Below are 19,720 nucleotides of genomic sequence, written 5' to 3'. Positions count from 1 at the left end.
TTTTACAAGGAAAATATTCAGTTTCCATCATGATGTATTCCTTTAGTAATGCATAATTGTGCATGTTAGTGTGGTTCCATTGCCTTGCTGATTAGATATGAAACAAACACCTGGTGATGTGTTAGATATTTCAAACACGTTGAAAAATTGATAAAGTTAAAGCTTGGTTTTGTTTAATGACACCACTAAAGCACATTGATTAATTAATCATTGGCTGTTGGATGTCATTTGGCAATTTTAACATGTAGTCATCAGAGAAAACCCTGCTACATTTTTCCTAATACAGCAAGGGATCTTTTGTATGCACTTTCCAACAGACAGGAAAGCACATATCACGACCTTTGACCAGTTGTGGTGCGCTAGTTGGAACGAAAAAAAACCCCAATCAATTGAATGAATCAACCGAGGTGGTTCAATCCTGTGACACAAGCATCTCAAATGAGCACTTAACTGACTAAGCTAAATCCCGCCCTATATATAGTACCTTTGTCTTTATTTTTAAAGAAATGTTTCATCTTGGTGACCTGGAGCCTAATTCACTAAACTGTCGCAACTTTGCGATCTCGCAGTGCAAAGCTAAAAGACTTGCGAAGAGGATGCTTTGTTGTCTAGCAGAGCCTAAGAAACCTTTGTGAATTAGGCCCCTGAGTATCATGTGATCAGTCCTTCTAAAATTTAGATATGCTTATTTTTTCTTCTTCTAAGCTGAAATCATGTAGACCTACAAATTAGATATTTACATTTCTGCAATGGTTTTTTATGTTTCATTTATTATATGGTGCTTTTGTATTTGACCAGTGTATATTAATGTACATTTGTAAATATGTAGACTGGAGATGGCAGACCATTCTTCATTATACTGAGTCCAAATTTGTTCCAAAGTCCATTTGTAAATACTACTGTACATAAATTACATGTGGTCTCCCGTCATGGTTAAGCCATCGGACAAAAGGCTATAGGGTTCACAGCCTGGTACCGTTTTACTGACTCATGGGTAGGTGTAAGGCCACTTTACACCCTCTTCTCTCTCATTAACCACTAACCAACTAACAACTAACCCACTGTCCTGGACAGACAGCCCATATAATTACTTCAGTCACTTTACAAACTAACTGGAAAGTCAGTCCATTTATTTGACATATTGACTTAAAATTAATGATTAAAAACAGTAAAAAATAATATTAGTTTTTTTTCTATTTAAATTTGACATTGTATGATGTCGGTCACCAAGAGTTAAAGAAGAACATTCCAGGACTTTCAAGGACATTCACTTTAATAACCAGACAGTATGCAGTGTGATCTGTTTTGCTGCTGTGCAATACTAATATAATAACTGCTCCCTTTAGCAAGACACGCAAGTTCTCAGTCGCATGCCGAATTGGTAATCAGAGAATTGCATGTCTGACTTGGGCATACAGGGGCGTAGGCTTGTGGGGTTCGGGGGGGTTCAGACGAACCCCCTGTTGAAGCAAATGGTCCACTTTCAGAACTAAAACATACAGGTTTATACATATGGAGTTTCTGGTGGTGCAAAAACAAAAATAGAAAAAGGGTCCACTTGGTTCATATTCGACCCCTCTCCCCCCCCCCAGGTCCAGATCACGCTACGCCCCTGGCATGCTCTGTTTGGAAATTAGAGGGCATATGTCATGAATTAGCTATTCGGTTTTCATTGTTAATATGAAATACACTGTACTTTTGATTCTTCTTGTTTTTCACATTTCTGTTCATTGTGTTTGTAGTTGCAGCTTGGTTTTTAGTAGGGGTTTATTTGCAATAAACAATTCTTCACAGCAGAATGTTTTCTTGTGCATTCATGTTATTTAGATTTGTATCAAACGATTCACCAACTCACCCCTCACATATACTAGAAAGAAAGAAAGTTTGTTTTGTTTAATGACACCACTAGAGCACATTGACTTTAATAATCATTGGCTATTGGATGTCAAAAAGTTGGTAATTGTGACATATAGTCTTAAAGTGGAAACTCACTACATTTTGACTGTCCATCTGTCTGTCCATCTGTCCCACATATAGTTTCTTAGATGTTTTTTTGTCCACAATGCCTTGTTACAGGTCCAGCATAACTTTCATGGTGATTTACCCATCTTTCACAGTTATGACCTTTGAATTTAAAAATATACATTGTAATATACTATATGTATGTGTGTGTGTGTGTCTGTATATAGTTGGTCATTGGTCACACCAATGTCTAGAATTTTATTGTTTTGAAAAGCATGGATTGAACAGAAAAGGTGGGAATCTTTTATTTGTTTAGGTCCTCCACATCTGCCTTGGTCTCTCCTCATTGTCCATGGTGACCCCATGTTTGCCTAGCATGGTACTAGATGCTTAGGTAAATGTGGGAAAGTCATAATTTTGGTACTAAATTATGACTTCGACTTTGCCCTCAAATTACCTCTTTTGGAGCCAGAATGTTATAGTGCACCACAATATTATTATTTGAGGTTGAGCGGCAGTATTGCTGCTATAGACGGCACTGTTGTTGCAGCTTTGAAATTTGAAAAAACTAGCATCCTGAGAGTACTGCTAAAGCAATTCATGTCCACTACAAGACCGAACAAATTTTAATATCTTCTAAGTTCAAGGCACAGGCACTTGACACAGATTGATAGGGGAGCGGGACGTAGCCCAGTGGTAAAGCGCTCGCTTGATGCACAGTTGGTTTAGGATCAATCCCCATCCGTGACCCTATTGGGCTATTTATCCCTTGCTGCTAATCGAAAAGAGTATCCCATGAAGTGACGACAGCGGGTTTCCTCTCTCTATATCTATGTGGTCCTTAACCATATGTCTGATGCAGTATAACCGTAAATAAAATGTGTTGAGTGCGTCGTTAAATAAACAGTTCCTTCTTTTTTCAGATTGATAGACCCTATCATGTTGTAGGCCTATACATGAATAAAATTCTAAATTGTTGTATATTGGTAAATTTGAGATGTTTTCACAATATTGTGCTTATACTGTCTTTATACATGACAATTTTATTGTCATTTAACAAGTATTTACATTATATGGAAAATTTCGATCCCTACTATATATAGTATCAGGGCTCACCCTGTGTATGGCCAAATTAGCCAATTGTTAATTTTTAATCAAAGTGGCTACAACATTTAGTTTTTGGCTAATAAAATATTTCTTAATTTAACCACATTTTAATAAATTTTCAAGGAAATACTCGACATACATGTACATATCTCAAAATTGGCTAAACCAAAATTTACTGCAGTGTGAGCCCTGAGTATCTTTTATATAGTAGGGATGGAAATTTTTGGTATATGTAAATACTTATTAAATGACAATACAATTGTCATGTATTAAAACAGTAAACTCAAATATCGTGGAAATATATGTAATTTAACATTATACACAAATTTTAATTTGGTATATTCATTTACAAATATATCACATTGATTTATTAATATACTATAATTTTGTGTCAAGTGCATGTGGTTCAAGGTCCATAAGTCAAAAAGTAAATTGCCATAAACAGTATATAATAAAGCTATACACAAAATTTCAGTTCAATATCTCAAGGCTTTATAAAAAAAAACTATGTGGGAGAGACAGATGGACAGACAGACAGACAGGACAGGACAGGACAGGACAGGACAGGACAGGACAGGACAGACAGAGAAGGACAGAGATAAAACCTATAGTACCATCCGGTTGGACCTGTAGGGGACTAATAAAAAATGTTGATGCACGAGGGTTAAAATCAACACAAACACTGACCAGAGACCATCAATATATATTGTTTGGCCTCAATATAAAACATTATACGACAACTCAATAACACAAAACAACAGTGCTTTTGGTATTAATTTAATAAACAGCAAATTCCCATTACAGCATTATATTACAAGAAGGCAGTGATGTTACAAAAGCTCTTAATGTACCACTAAATATAGGTGGCCAAAAAGAAATAATATTAATAAAAACCCCCATCTTTTTGCATGTTTATAAAATATTAGTCTGAATTTTAAGCTCAAATGTATTGACTAATTACGTAAAAATTATCATATCAGTTTGAACCTTGAATTCAGATTGAGATTTGTTTTACAAACACGGGTCATGATGTGTTGTAACCATCACAACAACTAATCTCTGTGAATGCTACTTCATTAATACATGGGTGACATGTTGAAATTTGAATTTTTGCGCAGAACCTAGTGTCAACCCGTGAAAATTGACACCAAGCTTAGTTAAATCTTCAAAACTGTAACACATCTGAACAAGGCTACATCAGAGTGAAACAAGAGTCTGTGATGTTGACACAGTGAAATACCCTTAAAAACAGACTGGAACACGACTCCATAACCGTTTCTTTTTTCTCAGACTCATGTGCATTTAAAAAAATATGAAACATACATTTTGTGATATTAAAACCCCCAGGATGACCAGAAACACTTTGGATGTAGGGGAAGGGATAACCTAAAGAATAACACCTTAGTAATGGCTGATTTCAACATACCTGACACCTTCCTGTTTTAGTTGTAGCCCTGTGGCCTAATTCACTAAACTCTCTTGGGTGCCTAATTCACAAAGGTCTCTTAGACTCTGCCAGACAACAAAGCATCCTCTTTGCAAGTCTTTTAGCATTGCACTGCAAGATCGCAAAGTTGCAAGAGTTTAGTGAATTAGGCCCCAGATCTTTAACAAACGAGAAAAATACATACTTACAAGACAAATATTTATAAAGATGCCCTGAAAATTTCATATGGCAGTATATACCGATACCGAGTATTTACATAGAAACCACAGAAAAGACCGACGTAGCAGTAGATATAGCTACACTGGACAAAATATGTTCTATTTACATTATTATTTCACAGACACATGAGCTAGTTCACAGCTGACAGCGAGAACATTCACATTTAGAACACACACGAACCTGTGATACAGAGGCTGTACCGGGTAAATGCTGGCAAAAGACTCAGTCTATATCCAGCTTTGTGTATACAGTTTCTGACGCATACTGAGATTTCAACTACTCAGTCTGTTCAAGTTTTGTGCTTAAACTGACTACCTCAGTTTGTAGTTAGTCTATTATCTCCACAACAACACAGTCATGTAAAAAAAAAAAAAATATAGTTTAAAATTGTAGATAACCAAAATGTGACATAGAGAAAGTCGGAAGTCATCTACTCACTGTATCTTTGTTATATTTTGTAAATATATTCATATGATTCACTGTACACCAAATATATTTTGCATATGTACATTTATACATAGATCACTGGCAATGTCTACCAACATAACAGAAACAAAGATTTATGATGATGATGATGATGATATCACCAGTGCATGATAATTCATTCCTTTGTTCTGGATTCCAGTTTAAAACATTTTCAACTCATCGTGGCTAACTGTTAAAAACAAACCACACATAAAACGCAGCCCTTTATATTGTGACTGATTTGGCGACTAAAACATTTCATACTATCTATATAAAAAATAGAAGTAGGCGCCATCGGGCTCCTAGATGGAAAAGTTAACGTAGATCGAGGGCTGAAACACTAAACATAACTGTTTTATTATTTCTGTCTTTTTTTTTTAGAAATAACACATTAAACCATTATATGAAAATAATAACCAATTAATGCATCCATTTCACATATCGACTGATCTGTTCTCCTGAGGTCCAGGAATTGGTACATTCACTCGGCTGATGTTGTCATCAGAGGTCACTGAATTTGTATCGAAATTTCCAGAATCCACTGTGATATTGGGCAGCCATGTTGTTTTCCTGGCAGTGGGAGACTGCACATCTCCCTCCGAGCTCACGGACGAACAGTTGCTGTTGCTGCCAAAGTTGTCGTAACCGCGTCGGAATGTGCGAGACGCGACGGTGTGTGAAAGCAAGAAGTCCCACACGGTACTGGAGTTTGGTTTCATTGTTACGACCTTTCTCCTCCTCCTGAAGAAAAAAATAATAACAACATGACAATAATAATAACAAGTATTATGAGAGTATTACTAAAGAAATACAGGTCCCTCTGCAACATCTGCAGGTCCAAAAATAATATAACTATATAATTTTTAAACTATTGTTGTTGATAGTGATTTATTTTTTACAAATTGCCATACAGGACCAACATTTGTTGAAAAACATTGTTGACAACAATGTTGGCCGACAAATGTTGGCTGTATGCACTAGGTTTAACAGAACATGATAAAGCTACACACACAATTCCAGCTTAGTATCTTGAGGCATTACAAAAAAGTCTGGAAAACAAATTTTCATATCTCCTAAGTTCAAGGGTCATAACTCTGTGAAAAATGGGTAAATTTCCATGAAAGTCAAACTTGGTCTGTAACAATAAATGATAAAGCTATACACACAATTTCAGCTCAGTGTCTCTAGGCATTTAAAACATTTAAAATTTGGAAAATTATATGTGGGACAGACAGAAGGATGGAGATAAAATGTAGTCCACTCCAGTTAGACTGGTAGGGGACTAATAACAATGGAATAGTTTTCAGTCTAAACTTGATGACATTGCAAATGACATATATATTTGTGGTTACATATCTTTTTATGAGTATAGTAAGACAAACATAGATTTTTGTTTCTTTCTCTCTCTTTTTCTTTTTACATATTTCAGAGTAAATATTAAAAACAAAAAGTAAGACTTTCATAACAATTTCAGAGTAAATATTTTCAATATAAATACCCGGTACTTTATAAACCATAATCAGTTTGTTTGGTGTCATTTAAAAATCACTGCACTTAGTTTTAAATATACTACCATGGTACAGATTACCATGATGTTTTAGTGCTCCAAATATCAAACACTCACCTTCCCCAATAAAATATGAATCCAAATATTGTTAGCATCAGTCCAATTATTGCCGCTATCATACCTCCAATCATCCCTGTTGTGACTGAAAAGGTAAGAATTGTACAAATGTATTATTTATATTAATAAACAGTAGTTAACTGAGATGATATTATGATGTGCAGACATAATTAAGATGACTTCCACATTGTGTGTGTGTTTACCGGCCTCGGTGGTGTCGTGGTTAGGCCATCGGTCTACAGGCTGGTAGGTACTGGGTTCGGATTCCAGTCGAGGCATGGAATTTTTAATCCAAATACTGACTCCAAACCCTGAGTGAGTGCTCCGCAAGGCTCAATGGGTAGGTGTAAATCACTTGCACCGACCAGTGATCCATAACTGGTTCAACAAAGGCCATGGTTTGTGCTATCCTGCCTGTAGGAAGCGCAAATAAAAGATCCCTTGCTGCTTGTTGTAAAAGAGTAGCCTATGTGGCAACAGCGGGTTTCCTCTAACAAACAGTGTCAGAATGACCATATGTTTGATGTCCAATAGCCGATGATAAGATAAAAAAATCAATGTGCTCTAGTAGTGTCGTTAAATAAAATAAACTTTACTTTTTTTCCACATTGGTTCAACCTCCAAGACTTCTAGATTACACCAGCCTTCAAGAATTCATGAATCGGGCCAACAATATAGACTTCTGGAGTGAGCCAGAATAAAACCATCATGACTTCCACATTGGTTCAACCTCCAAGACTTCTAAATTACACCAGCCTTCAAGAATTCATGAATCGGGCCAACAATATAGACTTCTGGAGTGAGCCAGAATAAAACCATCATGACTTCCACATTGGTTCAACCTCCAAGACTTCTAAATTACACCAGCCTTCAAGAATTCATGAATCGGGCCAACAATATAGACTTCTGGAGTGAGCCAGAATAAAACCATCATGACTTCCACATTGGTTCAACCTCCAAGACTTCTAAATTACACCAGCCTTCAAGAATTCATGAATCGGGCCAACAATATAGACTTCTGGAGTGAGCCAGAATAAAACCATCATGACTTCCACATTGGTTCAACCTCCAAGACTTCTAAATTACACCAGCCTTCAAGAATTCATGAATCGGGCCAACAATATAGACTTCTGGAGTGAGCCAGAATAAAACCATCATGACTTCTACATTGGTTCAACCTCCAAGACTTCTAAATTACACCAGCCTTCAAGAATTCATGAATCGGGCCAACAATATAGACTTCTGGAGTGAGCCAGAATAAAACTGTCATGACTTCCACATTGGTTCAACCTCCAAGACTTCTAGATTACACCAGCCTTCAAGAATTCATGAATCGGGCCAACAATATAGACTTCTGGAGTGAGCCAGAATAAAACCATCATGACTTCCACATTGCAATTGTTGAATGGCCCATCTAGGCAGACCTCATTATGAAAACAAATTTGAGGACGTGATTAATTGTTCCCCTAACTAAGATTATGGAGAGCTATTTAACATATTACCATATTAATACCATATATATTCACATGCTATGGGGAAACTAAAAATACTTCCCTGAACTAGTCACAGTGGAGAAAAGGGAAGTAAGAATGATTGTTCCCTATAAATGACAAAGTCTGTCTAAGGTTAATAGTCCCATTTATTAAAACAATGGTCAGGTCAGGTCAGAGAGTTTAACGTGCACATTCAGAGCACGCTGTTGTAGTGCACACCTGTCCTGGGTGCAGGTGTTGGCCTCAGCTGGTTCCTCCGTCCAGGACAGGAAAGAGATGGGGAGGGTGAAGGGGGGAGGGGGGACCGCCTACACTGTCAGGTGCAAGGGAGCACCTGCAGTCTGACTGTGATCGGTAACAGGCTGAGGGTTAAAACAATGAACATCTCATTAGTTTAAATACTAAATGCTGTGACAGGTTACAATGAGTTAGAAAGTTTTAAAATAAATAATCATAACTTTTAATATATGAGAAAAAAAAAATGGCTGCTTACAGGCAAAATCTGAGCTAGGTGCTAGATCTTTCTTGAGAGTGTGTGTTTTCGGTTTGTAGCTGACAGTCACGTTCACTTTGGATGTCGGTTCCGGTCTCGAGGCGGCTGCATTCACCGTCTCGTTCCACAACGATGGCTTAATGGGGACGGGTTCCTTTGGAGTTCTGACAGTAGGTTTTCTAGAACTTGTAGAAGCATGTGCAGTGGAGGTCTGTACGGTGGTTGAGGGTGGTGGTGGTGGTGGTGTGGTGGAAGGTAACAGCTTTGTGGTTGGTTTTACGGTTGTAGTTTTCCTACTGGTTCTACTGGATGGCTTGAATGTTTGTTGTTTCCAGTTGGTTGACCAGGTCAGCATTCTAGGACGTGTCTGTGCCTTGGTAATGTTTGGAGCTGTGAAAAATACATGAGAAGATATTTGTTAAATGTTGATGTAGTTGTATAATAATAAATACATGTATCATATATTAGCTAGCATATCCAGTGTAATCAAAGTATGTGATATTTTTCAGATCACATACTTTCAGAATTTGATAACTTTGCAAATGTTGACATTTAAGCAAGTGTTCTATGCTAACACTCCATAATTGATGTATGCTTTTATAGTCATCCATTCAAAAACATTTCAATGGCAACCTTACAATGAAAGCTGTTCAGCATTTAGAAAACAAAAAAACGTTAAGCACTAGTTTATACAATGTCATTTTCATTCAAAAAGACACCACGTCACATATTCTTACATCATTGAAATATCTAGTAATGGCGGACTGGAATTAAAGTTAAGCGTACAGTTTACAAAAAAAATGTTGTATTAAGTTTGAGATTATTTGATATAGAGAATAATACATGAGTGGCCGTTGATACCATTTATCTCACAACGAGTTGTTTTAAAATGTATCTAACGAGTGAAAGCAAGTTTGATACGTTTTTGAACAATGAGTTGTGACATAAATGGTATCTAATGGACACGAATGTATTATTGTATTTCTTACATATCCTCAAAAACCAAGTTTATGCAAATTTTAACATCTAATATCGACTAAAAGATATTTAAAACCCTTTGCACTTGTAGCTGACTTAAGCGTCATAGACACATGATTGCCAGGTTAATTATATGTCTCAGTGTAATCGATTTCCACCGTGCTGTTTTTTTATTGCATGTATGTCATTGGTGACCTGGTCATCACCTAGGAGCAGCCAGTCATATGTCTTGAAATTGTTAACACATGTATGTGTGTAAACAACTATGTGTTATCAAAAATAACGCAAGGTGTTTTCACCAACGGATGTGTAAGAAAAAGAGATTATTACCCTCATGTTTTTCGGTGTCATCAACATCATATATTTGGAATAAAAGTAATGTATTATCATGCATCAGGCAAGAGCACTATACCACTGAGCTACGTCCTGCCCCAGAAAAAAAGAAAGTCCATCAAACAACTCTATGGAGTGTATTCTAATCAATGAACCGGCCTCGGTGGCGTCGTGGTTAGGCCATCGGTCTACAGGCTGGTAGGTACTGGGTTCGGATCCCAGTCGAGGCATGGAATTTTTAATCCAGATACCGACTCCAAACCCTGAGTGAGTGCTCCGCAAGGCTCAATGGGTAGGTGTAAACCACTTGCACCGACCAGTGATGCATAACTGGTTCAACAAAGGCCATGGTTTGTGCTATCCTGCCTGTGGGAAGCGCAAATAAAAGATCCCTTGCTGCCTGTCATAAAAGAGTAGCCTATGTGGCGACAGCGGGTTTCCTCTAAAAAATTCTGTGTGGTCCGTAACCATATGTCTGACGCCATATAACTGTAAATAAAATGTGTTGAGTGCGTCGTTAAATAAAACACTTCTTTCTTTCTTTCTTTCTTTCTAATCAATGATTCTATTTAGGTAACCTGTATGTACGGTATATAGTGCTATGAATGGTCCCTGGTGAGCAAACCGACCACTAATGGAGTCTTTACGGCAGTGATGGTTTCCTGTATTTACTTCATTGAGCGGATCTTGCAAACTTCCATTCTTAAACACCGCATTGATTACTACTGTTTGCTCTACCTACGATAAATATGGCTCCTATTATTGTACTGCAGTCAATATTGAATTTGTAACTTTGTTAGACTGAAGCAAACAAAATTATTGGTGTCACCTAATATGGCTACGAATTTTCAAAGCTATCTTGGTGATACAATATCATAAAACCATCATAGGCTATGACATCACTACCACACACCATAGCCAACAATGGTTTTATGATATTGTAGCGCTAAGATATAGCTTTAAAAATAATATAAGGGCCACCTGTTTCTGAAATGAATTTAGGAGACAATATTTTCTATTTTCACATAGAATAAAATAATTTGACTTTATCTTCATTAAGAAAAGCAAACAAACATCCAACAGACATACATGAACGGATATTGAGAACAACCTTAGTTCAGTCATTGTTACCACCCCTACCCATTACAGCACTGCGCAGTAATACTTCAGGAACATCCTTTGGAAATGATTAAATGGTGAACTTTTCACTGGGATGTGTGTAGTATGGCTCCAGGTACATTTATAATTCTATAGCCCAAGCAATCATGTCAAATATTTGTTTAAATGCTTCTATTGATTGATTGATTGATTGATTTATTCATTCATAGATTCATCAATCAAGTGACTGATCAGTCAATTGATCCACTGATTCAAGCGATCCATCCATCCATCCATCCATCCACCAAAATCCCATGCATCCATCCATGCATCCATCCATGCATCCATTTATCCATCCATGCATCCATCCATGTATCCATGCATCCATCCATCCATGCATCCATCCATGCATGCATCCATGCATGCATCCATGCATCCATCCATTTATCCATGCATCCATCCATGCATCCATCCACTAAAATCCCATCCATGCATCCATCCATCCATCCATGTATTCATCCATGCATGCATCCATCCATGCATCCACCAAAATCCCATCCATCTGTCCATCCATGCATCCATGCATGCATCCATCCATGCATCCATCCATCCATGTACCCATGCATCCATGCATCCATCCATCCATGCATCCATCCATGCACCCATGCTTCCATGCATCCATCCATCCATCCATTCATCCACCCAAATCCCATCCAAGCATCCATACATCCATCCATGCATCCATCCATTCATGCATCAATCCATCCATGAATCAATGCATCCATCCATCCATGCATCCATCCATCCATGCATGCATGCATCCATCCATGCCACCATGTGACTGGTATATCAAAGGCTGTGGTATGTGCTATCCTGTCTGTGGGATGGTGCATATAAATGATCCCTTGCTACTAATGGCAAAATGTAGTGGGTTTCCTCTTCTAAAACCATATGTCAAAATTACCAAATGTTTGACATCCAATAGCTGATAAATAAATGTTCTCTAGTGGTGTGGTTAAACAGAAACAAACATTACAAGACGACTCACCCCTAATGCAGGTGTATATCATTGCCATGTAGTTTGTGCGTGGTAGGTACAGCTTCTGGTCACACTTGCTGGACGTGTCCAGCCACCGAGAGTTCATGGTGCACTCTGGCTTGTTGTTGCACGTTTTCAAATACGGATCGGGCTTGTTCTCGAGAATGAGAGAGATCATACAGTCGTCATCGTCCATGGTACAACACTCGGGCCGGTAGTTCTGGTGGGTCAGGTTAGGGCACTCCGTTGACTTGAGCTTAGCTCCGTAGAATACTTGGTTCACTTTGATTATCTCCCCTTGTGGGCATGATGCCTTCAGGAAGTTCATGTGGGTACCGTAACAGGCATGTGCTTGTATTTCATCTGAAATTTAAAAAAAAAAAAAATGTTACTGGTATCATTCCACTGATGAACTTAGGGTGAGGTGGGGGAATTTGCAGTTGGTACATGCCAACCCCCCTCTTATTTTTGTGGAATATCCTGTATGAAAAAACCCACAAAACAATATTGCATCAGTCACTATTTTAACTGCAATAAAACATTTTATATCATGACTGGTACTAACTATAAGTTGGTAATAATGGGATAATGGGATAATGTAGCAGGTTTTCTCTCTAAGACTATAAGTAAAAAACTACCAAATGTTTGACATCCAATAGCCGATGATTAATAAATCAAACAAAACAAACTTTTTAACTTTGTTTAAGATGGGGGTGGGACGTAGCCCAGTGGTAAAGCACTCGCTTGATGCATGGTTCCTCTGGGATCAATGTTTATTGGTAGGCCAATTAGGCTATTTCTCATTCCATCCAATGCACTACGACTGGTATATCATAGATTGTGGTATGTGCTATCCTGTCTGTGGGATGGCGCATATAAAAGATCCTTTGCTACTAATGGAAAAATGTAGCAGGTTTCCTCTCTAAGACTATATGTAAAAAATAATCAAATGTTTGACATCCAATAGCCAATGATTAATAAATCAATGTGCTCTAGTGGTGTTGTTAAACAAAAAACAAACATGTTTTGTTTAAGATGAGTTGAGGTGTCTTTTTGTTTGCCATTACTAACCAACCTCTTTGCAAAAATTCCTAAATCCATCCCTGACTATATTCAACAAATGCGATGTTTATAGCCAAATATGTCTCTACAAAGGCCACAATAGAGCAGGTGACCTGTGTAAAAAGGTAAAATAAAGATGCCAGTGTGTATAATAAAAAATATATGTTTAACAACACAACAGTATATTTCAAACTGGCTGTTTTGTCTACCATAGTTACATCGATACGTGTTAAGAGTATAAGAAAGAAAACACATTGTTATAACATAGTCTCCTTGTAACAAAAAACACTAAGGCATCTTTTAAACACACTATCCAACATACAGAAAAGTACATACCATGCCTTTTACTTAGTATTCCAATAACGATTAACAGCTGTATGCATTGTCATGAGAATAACACAAAACACAGTAAGTTTTAATTTGGCTTATATTCCCTATAGCCTAACACTGAATATCACTAGCCATGGGAGTGGGGCTACCATAATCTAGAAGCCCTGATAAATTTACAGTGCATAAAGACCTGTGTTTAAGAAAGTCACGTTTTTGTTTGTTAATTTAGCTCAATGTTTTTACAAGTATCTTCCAATCTACTGGTAGTACTAAACAGCCACTTGTTTTAAGAGGCCTCGGTGGTGCAGTGGTTAAGCCATCAGACTGCAGGCTGGTAGATACAGGGTTCGCAGCCTGGTACCAGCTTCAACCTAGAGCAAGTTCTTAAGGGCTCAGTGGGTAGATGTAAGGCCACTACACCCTCTTTTCTCTCACTAACCAACTAACAACTAACCCACTGTCCTCGACAGACAGCCTATATATCCAAGGACAGCGTGCTAGAACCTTAATTGGATATAAGCACGAAAATAAGTTGAAATGAAATAAGAGGCCGACTTGCTTTTCTCCAGTGTGAAGTGATTATAGTACTGGGTGACCTGTATTAAACAGATTATTGAATGACAAACATTACTTTTGTCCAGCAGTATCACAACAAGTATTAAATAACATGTATTAAACAACCACCTATCTAAGGAGGCCATATTTTGATATGTTCCCTGGTGGCTGCTAAACATATTTTCCATTATACAATAAATATATGTTACCTGTAAGTTAGAAATACACACACACACATACCAGCTAGCAATATACACACACATACAAACAAACAAAAAACAAAACCAACCTTCTACCCCCCTCAAAAAAAAGAAAAAGAAGAAAAGAAAGAAAGAAGAAAAAAATCAAGTAAAAAACCCCTAAAAAATACCCCAAACCCAAACCCCAAAACAAACATCCACCCCCCCCCCCCCCAAACAAAACAAAATATAATAAAAAAACCCCAAAAAACACAAACAACCAAGAACAAAACAAAACAACAACAAAAATACCTCAATTTCTGCACCACTGTAATCTTATTTTAAAAACTATTTTCTGAACTACAACTATTTTAAAATACAATTTCCTTTACACGTAACCAATAAAAAGAGAAAGGGAAATTTGTTTGATGACACATCAGATCATTTTAAACCATAGCCAAGGTTTCAGACTACTTAATTAACCTGAAAAGGTAACTCTTTCTAAATGTCACTGAAAGCTCGTCGATATTTGTCTAACAGTGGCTTTTCCTGCATCGTGGAATGTTTAGCCATGCAGTGGCGCAGTTAGCCATGAATCCGCCACCATCTGTTAATCCACTGGTTTCAGGGATGAGTGGAACACACACGAGTTGTATTTGATTGGGATCCTGCACTATTTATCAAGGCCTGGTTGGATTAAGTCGGATATATGTGTACCTTCAACTGCGTATGTCTGATGTGAATTTTCGAGGTTGAAGTTTGGATTTGTTTTCAGGGTTGAAACAATGGTCTCCTTATTTTCAGTAAATTATTTGAAAGAAAGGAAAAGTATTAAAAAATTTAGTTGAATGATGAATTTAGATGATATTACTTTTGAAAAAATATTTCAGGGCTGAATAAGAGAAATGGTCTCTTTATTTATGTGTATTAAATTATTGAAAAAAAATGAAAAAAAGAAGATTTTTAAAATGTTGTTGGATGGACTGATGGTATTACTAAATTAGATTTGGTTTTAATACCTGAAGATTTATTTACTGTAAATTATTTAATAATGAAAGAAAGAAAGAAAGAAATGTTTTATTTAATGATGCACTCAACACATTTTATTTACGGTTATATGGCATCAGACATATGGTTAAGAATATTTAATAATGATGTTACTAAACGTGATTTGTTTGGACAATTTGAACAATGGTCTCTTATTTCCAGTAAATTATTTAAGGTAAAGAAAAAGAGAAAAAGAAAATGTATTAGTTAGCTGCTGATGAAAGCAAACCGATTATCATGTATTTAAAACAGTTTATAAAAGAGACAGAATTTAGCACAGTGGTTGACCCATAGCTTTTCACCGGCCTCAGTGGCGTCGTGGTTAGGCCATCGGTCTACAGGCTGGTAGGTACTGGGTTCGGATCCCAGTCGAGGCATGGGATTTTTAATCCAGATACCGACTCCAACCAATGTAAATATGTGACGGGTGTATCAACAATCATGGCATGTGTTGTTTTGAAAGAGCATATTTACCGTACCTTTTTAACTTTTTAACAAAATAATGAATGGTATTGTGACAGAACTAAAAGGTTAAGGGGCTAAATATCCCATGCTGCATATATATATATGTACATATGTATATCTTCCATAACAACAAGGGAGTGGGGTGTAGCTCAGTGAAACCTGCCTTAGTGACAAAGCTTCACCTCAAATGTTCTTAAAGTACAGTTGTGCTCAGTTTAGTGCTTTAAAACTGCTTTTCTAGACATTGTCTAAATTTGACCTTTAACCGTGACCTGACCTTTTTATGTATATTTTGTATTATTATTTTTTTTAATCTGACCTTTTTTTTCACCTGACCATGATCTCTAAAGTCAGGTAGCTCCTCTCAAGACCATTGTATGATTCTAAAGTACAACTGTGCCGAATTTTGTGCTTTGGGCCAACATGTCACAATATTGCCCAAATGTTGATCTAAGGCACTCCACTATAAGCCATCAGCTTACAACTAAATCTGGTAATTTATACAGCTTAATCACAAGTGTATAAAGCCATTACATATACTTTTCTCTCACTAGCCGCTAACAACTAGTTATTAATCCTTGTCCTAGACAGATAGTCCATACCGGTTTAGCTGTTGTCATCATTGCCATCATCATAATCAAAATCATTAACATCATCATCATCAACATAAACATCATCATCATCAAACAATGTTCTATATGTTAAAAATAATATGAAGGTTTAAGTAATAATTATTTAGTATTTCATACTGAGTGCTGCTGATGATGTAGAAATACATTTCCACACCTCAGCTGCATGACTTATGGGCTAATGGTTTGTTGTTGGTGGGTAAAGAGATAATAGTTGCTATAAAGGCTTTACACCTCCACACCGAGTCTTAAAAACTCACTCTGGGTGGAAGCCTTTCTGAGGAACAAACCCACTACCTACTAGTTTTAATGCCAATGGTTTAACCAGTATGCATCAAGGCTGGTAATGATAAACACTGTACAAACAAAACCTACATGTAACATGCCAAATAACAAAGGCCTGGATGTGGAAAAATATACCGTACTGAATGCCCCCCAAAATGCAAATATAATGTTTAGCTGTAGCATTAAATTTAATATTTTAAGAAGGGATTAACATAATATTATTGGGATTCATTAGACTTACAGGTTGATGTACCATTTAACATTTCACAGAATTGAGAGTGTTTGTAATCAAGTATAGTGAAACTTCTGAAAACCAGACACTCTGTAAACCGAAATTCCCCCAAAACCGGATGTTTTCTGCAGCCCCTTTTTAAATATCTGTACAGAAGAGAACCTTTCTAAACTGGATATGTCTTAAAACCAGACTTTTTACTTGCTCCTGAGGGTGTCCAGTTTAGAGGAGTTTCACTGTATATCTATTTTAATTACAAGCTAACAATGACACTGATTAACATTTATTTTGGGGCTCAGTATAAAACAAAGGATTTTTCACATTAAAGAGAACTAAATCTAAGTGTCCAGTCAAGGTTGGACAGCGACATTTTTAGACAGGCAAGAGAACCAGTCAAGGTTTTGTCTTGTGCGAAGAGACATGAGGAAGCATTGAGACTTAACAAAATCATTACCCATGTTAAATATAGACACATTCTGAGGGTTAAAATCAAACACTTTCCGTGTGTTAAACATGGCCACATTCTGAGTGATTTAAGGTATTACTTTCACAGCTTAGAAAGTTAGGAAAGAGCTCAAGAATTCACACAACCATTTATTCTTAAATCCAAAAGATGTTACTTGTTCTGAAACATTTTGTTTTTCCTTTACAAAGAATATTTTGGGTTTAATCTCCAAATAAATATTGGTAAGTCAAGGTTTGCCGTTTATTTATAGAAGTTTGCAATAGTGTATTCTTAACCAGACGAAACATGTTTTAAATAGTCCGAAGATGTCTAAATACTGAATGAAGATTTCTCCAAGGACTTTGTCATATAAAACAGGCAATCCTTCAGTTTTGTTTGTTTTCACCTAAAATTATTTTAAAAGCAGAATGGAAGCATACATGCATCTAATCTGTTTGAATTTAACTCTTGTAAATTAATAATATTTTTAATAAAAAAAAGAAAATTAAAAAAAAATGGCCAAATTAAAGAAATTGCATTTTAGGTGTAAACTAATTTTGCACAAAGATATAAATACTATGTCATTACATTTGGAAAATTCTTGATGACATCATGTATAAGTGTACCAACAGTATTCAAAAGCATCTTCTTTAAAGCAAACCTTAATTATTATTTAATTTTTTTATAGCCTGACTCATAAAACACCATTTCAAAAATGTATTATCATACTTGCTGCCATTTGTGGATGAGAACCTGAAAAGAGGTATTCATTGGCGGATCCAAGTATGATGTGTGTGTGTGTGGGGGGGGGGGGGGGGGGGGGGGTGTTAGGGGGTTCAAATCCCCCTTTAGCTGCCAAGTAAAAAAATTAACCTTTAAAAAAAAATTCAGTGAGCTCCCCCACACAGCCACAGCCACAGCCACAGCCACATCTCAAAATCCTAGATCCACACATGCTGATTTTAAAATCAAACAGTAACTCAAGGTATGCACAAGTTTAATGATGAAAAAGAACACTTTTCCAACAAGACTATATTAAACTGTTACACTATAATTAAATAAAATGTTTTCTTTGTCCCTAGTGTTTGTTAATAAACTGAGGTGGAAAAATAAATTTCTGTTTTATTTACAAATCTATATACATCCTGCCTTGCGGATTATCCTTAGACCAGTTTTGACACATTCAGGAACAAATTACTTCTGCCATACACAAAATTCTGAACAAATACAACTGACAATAACTTGCTAAAAGTAAATATTGAACAACGGCTGCCAACCATTTAAAAAAGCAGGATGTGTCTTTACTTTTGGGAGGGCGATATCATCTGTGTGTGTTTATTCACTCTTGTAATTCTTTGAGAGGCTGTTAGAAAGGAAACACAATTGAGGCTTTCTCACACTGAACCTGCCAATGTATCCTCCCACTGGGATAAACACGGCTTGGAGCTCTGAAGATCCACCGGAGGACGACCTGTTCCGCTGCACCAGAGTGGATAATCCAGTTTTCATCCATACACAAACCGTACTTTTTAAGATGCTCCCACCCCTCACTTCAAAAAAAAAACAAAGAAAAAAACCTCACAAAAAAACGTATTAAAAATTAATACAGTGAAACCGGTCTAAACCGGATCACATTGGGGACCTAATATCTATCAGATTTGGACAGGATATGGTTTTTAGAGGGTGGTTTTTAAGAATTTAGAAAATTCGGGACCATGAAACTTGGTCGGTTTTGACAGGATTCCAGTTATTTTAGTGTCCGGTTTAGACTGGTTTCACTGTGATAGTAAAGAAAGCCACCTTAGGACCAGTGTAAAGTAGAATTATAACTGCCTTGGTGACTTAGTGGTTATGGTTTAAATCTGTTTTAAAAAAGGTTTGTTTTGTTTAACGACGTCACTAGAGCACATTGATTTATTAATCATCAGCTATTGGATGTCAAACATGTGGTCTTGGAAAGGAAACATACTACATTTTTCCATTAGTAGCAAGGGAACTTTTTTATATGCACCATCCCACAGACAGGATAGCACATACTATGGCCTTTGATATACCAGTTGAGTGCACTGGCTGGAACGAGAAATAAAATCTGTTTTAATGAGTGCTAGAGCACAATGTGATTAATTAGTCATCAGCTATTAAATGTGAAACATTAGATAATTCTTACATATATTATAGTCTTCCGAGGACATCTGCAACATCACAGGCATTATTAGATTTCAATAACTGGGGT

Source organism: Gigantopelta aegis, chromosome 4 (assembly GCF_016097555.1).
Source record: "Gigantopelta aegis isolate Gae_Host chromosome 4, Gae_host_genome, whole genome shotgun sequence".
Lineage (NCBI taxonomy): Eukaryota > Metazoa > Mollusca > Gastropoda > Neomphalida > Peltospiridae > Gigantopelta > Gigantopelta aegis.
This window is presented reverse-complemented; position numbering follows the sequence as displayed.